General features: G+C 42.9%; 1 long non-coding RNA gene across 1 annotated transcript; it reads left to right on the top strand.

Annotated features, from left to right (window-relative positions):
• Positions 1-1417: 1417 nt before the first annotated feature.
• Positions 1418-3945, top strand: LOC109750292 (uncharacterized). The gene is made up of 4 exons (XR_012184217.1): positions 1418-1999; positions 2352-2560; positions 3043-3147; positions 3238-3945. It is a non-coding gene; the product is annotated as an uncharacterized lncRNA (long non-coding RNA).
• The last annotated feature ends 809 nt before the right edge of the window (positions 3946-4754 follow it).

The raw sequence follows: 4754 nt of genomic DNA, 5'->3' as shown, positions 1-4754 counted from the left end.
CTTTCATTACTTGTTGTTCTTGACCTACCAGAGCTTGTCAACGATTTAAATACTAAGGGATGCTGTAGTGGGGGCTTGTATAACTCATAGGTGACATAAAGGTTTGGCTGTACACTAAACTAGGCTCTCCAAGAGTATCTGGAGGTCCAGCTCGAAGGTATACCTAGTTTTTACATAACGCACACATAGTAAATGCTCATTTCATTGTGTGCAGAAGATGTGGCATGTTTCATTATGTGGTGTTGTTTTGTTATAAACTCATCCTTTGGTGCTGTTCACCGACTGGAAAGTATGCATATTTATCTTTCACGGAGACCAGTAACTAGTTTGTATCACCTTGTAGAGGGGGTTCAATGAAGATAAGATTGAGGATTTCAAGTATAAATGTTAGGAAGGAGCCTTGCGAGAGAAGAAGGAGCAGCATTGAGCCTGTTCAACCAGTTATTGTAAGTCATTGTATTACAATTACCAGGACATCCTATTTGTCTGACATTGTGCTTGCGTAGGGTTCTTCACCTATAACCCAGTCATTGGACCATTGATTGAAACTCTCTCCGCTCACTACTATATGATGTTCTAACTTTTTTGTAAATCAGATGTATGTAAACATATTTAAATGTGTCTGTTCACTCATTATGGATGTAGTCTATTCTTAAATATCTAAAACATCTTATAGTAGTGAATAGTGTGAAATTGCTTCCTGCTATGGTAAAGTTGTCGATGTCATAAATGTCATAACCAAACACATGTTCACATCATTAGCCTCCCTATCATCACTAGGATCTTGATTAAATACTAGTCGAGATACTTCATAGGGGGCAAACAATATTACATTACTTGTTCCTTTATACAGATGATACATCAGTTGATTCAAATGTAGATAGGCCAAGGATGTTATTGAGACGTGCATGTATGCATGCTGCCAACTCAATAGTTCAATTGCTTGTTTGTTTCAGGCATAGTTAAATTGCTCTTTTTAATTTCTTTATTTGTCCTTAGTTAATGAGATGCCCAAATAATGATGCCTGATGTAGGGTACTTGTATAACTATTAGTTGATGTAATTAAAGGCCTTACCATTTAATTACTCTGGCGCAGTGTGCCTGAAGCTTTGAAGTCTATTAACCAACTAGTACTGGATGAGGCTCACAATCTAATTTATACGAGGCTAATGATTGCATAGTTTTTCTTGTTGTAGTAGGTTTGTATGAATCCCCTGCAGTTCATTATGCTTCCTAAGACTTTTCTAAAACATGGCACACAATGTTCCAGCTAGTTAATTGAGCTACCGAATGGCTAATTGCTTGCTTACTTATATGCAAAATATATATAGGACTGGACTATTCTGTTACTAGTAGCAGAATAATATTCTGTTACCCCGACTCTATACAGGGCCCGATCCGTTTTTGCAATGGCCCACACACTTATCCTCGCATCGCATCGCTCTCGCAGCCCTCGCATCTCATCGCTCCATCGCCGCCACCTCCGTCCCCCACACCGCGGGCCGCGGCCTCTGCCCCCGATGCCGCTCGCCGCGACCTCCGCCCCCGATGCCGCTCGCCGCGACCTCCGCCCCCTATGCCGTCGGTCGCTGCCTCCACCCCCACGCCGCCGGCCGCCGCCTCCAGCCACATGTCGCGGGCCACCGCCTCCCTCTCCCATGCTGGCGATCGCCGGCTCCCTCCCCCACGCCGGCGCTCGCCGCCTCCCTCCCCAATAACGCCGGCGGCTACACCATGCTTCCAACCCCACCCGCCGCTCTTGGTGTCGGGGGTGGTCGCCCGCACTGTCGATGTGCCGCTGCCGCGTGCAGGAAGTTCAACGGCACAATCCCCGGCCGTTCAATCTCGCTGCTGTGGGCGTGCCCCGCTCCAACTCCATCGCCTCTGCTTCACTGGTAAAACAATGCGACCTGAGGAACCACGGGGGTCGAGGACGTCCAGCTCCGCAGTCCAACTCGGCGTGATTCATGTCATCGATAGCCTTCATGTAGCAGCCCAGTATGTATTTTATCATCAGTTCGTAAAGGAAAGCTGAATCAGTGCAGTGTGCGTGTTAAAAAATTAATTCAGTTTTATATTGTATGGTAGTTCATTGTATAGAAAATTTGTAATACTTCCTGCTTTTCAGTCCATCTACTTCCTGGTCACAAGTCTAATTAGTAGAAATTCAAATATGAAAATAACATCCATCTTGTTCTGGTAATCATCTTCAACCAATTTCGTATGTATCAGACTTGCATATGTTGATTAGTAGGGTAGATCTCTGTTGTATAAGAAGCTAGATGTTGATTCTCAGTCATCTTGAGTCGGTTGCCTATATCACTTCAGATCCTTTTTCTTGTTGGTCCAGTGCATGTCCCGCAATGAGCCAGGACAGGGAAGTTGTTGGACACTATCGTCTTCGTCGGCCGTCACGCTATGAGTGGCTATGGCCATTGGTCACTGTTGGTCGTCGGTCGTTCTTCTTCGCCACCTCCTGAAGGTCAGCTTCTGGTACACGGGAATGAAACACCAGACAAAGCAAAATTGAGTGATCACCGGAATGGAACAGCCACAATCGTAAGTACAATTCTCTCTGTCTTCTCAAAGATTGAGTGCGTTTGTGCTGTTACGTCTCTCTCTACTAATTGTTGTGATTAAATTTATATTTTCATCGTTGGATCCTCGTTTGTTAAATCTACCATGCACAAAGTTTAGAAAAGAGGCCCGAACGAATTAGGTGCACTCTACATTTTTGTTCTTATGCTTGGTAAACCTTGTTCAGTTTGCATTGGAGAACTTGTGCTATTTCCTGTTGCTCTCAAGCTATATTTTATATGCCTAAAAAGAACTTAAACCATCCTTTTTGAAGTTTCTTTGTTGTCAACATACAAGCTAAATAGTTTGGAAATATGCAGTAATAACATTTCTTATGGAGCAGTACAGATATTTAGAACTTTAATGTAGTTACAAAACATGAATTCTCATTCCCAAAAACCTGCAAAAAAACATCAATTTATATATTGACATCTACTGCCGGTCCTTTTCTTGTGTATGTTCAGTTTGACATATGGTGGTTCTTCAGTGCGCGTATGGAAGGCCGAGAAGTTCTATTGCTCGTATACGCCAAGTTCAGAGAAGTTGCCGCCAACGGCGCCGGAGCAGCGGTCAAAATTAAACTTGGTTTCAGTTTGTGCATGAGTTTTTTACATCAATTTGTGCATATGTGTTAATTGGTGGCTGGTGTGTGTGTGCAGGCAGGGGCGGAGCTTTGTACGGGCAGACCTGGGCCATGGCCCGCCCAGGATTTTTTTTTTTTTGCATCAGTTCGACAAAAAAAGTGTACAATAGTTCAAACTCTGAGAGCTATTAAGTTTTATTTTTTTAGAATGGGAGTTGTATGTTTACTCTCTGCCTGTACAGTGCATTTTGTATTCCTGGTCGTTGTAGTTTTTTTTTGTGTTAATAAAAATGAATTATGTATTTGTTAATCATTCCTCCACTTCCACTAGAAGAAAAGTGATTTAGACTCTTTATTGCAATCAGTTAGTTAACTATCTTAGTTCAACGAGTTAACCGTCTCGATTCACTTTTCTTGCTTCCAGGGCCAACCACGGTCGCCGCTCCTCGACCCTATTCCCGTTCGTCTGATGGTGCTCTTGTTTCAGGGCCGGGGGAGAAGGCAGAACCTCTGGGTGCATGATGGAAAAAAATTGCAAGTTCTTGTTTAGAGGTTCAGGATACCCTTCTCTCATTTCATTTATGTTCAGGATAGCAGGTGCATGATGGAAAATTGTGTATCATGTAGTTCTTGTTTAGATGTCGTGCAAATTAAAAAATTGTCGATTTTGCCATTGGAGAGAACCCGTTGGTTGCATTGTTTTTGCAGTGTGACGTCCCTTGGTATGTTTGGAGTATTGTTATTGTTGCTTTGCATGCAAATGAATTAGCTTGTCTTAGCATGTTATTGTTGCTTTGCATGCAAATGAATTAGCTTGTCCTGCTAAGACGAGGATGTTTGTGCCTGAGTCTTGAATTTTAAGAGGTCAGGGGAGATGAATAATTTATGTCATATGAAAGGACAAAAAGATTTGAATTAAAAATATTGATCAGTATGAGTTAAAAATGGTGATCAGTTCGGAATAAAAAGAAATGGTCAGTTTGAATTAAAAAAGAAACACACATAGAAAATCAAATTGTAAAAAGTTCAAACAAAAAAGAAGCCCCACAGAAATTCAAATGGTAAATGTACAAGTCGTAAAATGAGAGAAGTCCATAACATCATTGCAAAAAAAATATTGAGTTAAAAGAAAACATGCAAAAACATTTTCTTTTTGAACAGAATAGCATTCGGTTCAACGATATAAACCATGCAAGTTCGGGGTCGACAATATATTAACGAAAAGTGTAACGCCCACACGTGTGGGCGTTAGCAAACTCACCCACACGCCTTCATCACCGTCCAGTAACTTCTGCACGAATCTTGGCACAAATTAGCTGATTTTGTATGCCACGTAGGACAACTCGCGTGTGTGGTGTGTGAGAGAGGTCGCCCACACATCCGTTTTACCACACGGAGGGGCCGGTGTGTGGGCGTTTAGCAGTTCGCCCACACACCAGTTTTCAGTCACGCACAAGGGCTGGTGTGTGGGCGTTTGCCATCTCACCCACACGCCCGCCTCCTCTCCCACACCCAAGCTGCCAGTTGTCATGCGTTTTGCAGTGTACATGGTAACTGCCCTAGTGTGATTGCAAGCAGATGGCAACTCTTTTT

This window comes from Aegilops tauschii, chromosome 5 (assembly GCF_002575655.3).
Source record: "Aegilops tauschii subsp. strangulata cultivar AL8/78 chromosome 5, Aet v6.0, whole genome shotgun sequence".
Taxonomy (NCBI): Eukaryota; Viridiplantae; Streptophyta; class Magnoliopsida; order Poales; family Poaceae; genus Aegilops; species Aegilops tauschii.
This window is presented reverse-complemented; position numbering and strand designations above follow the sequence as displayed.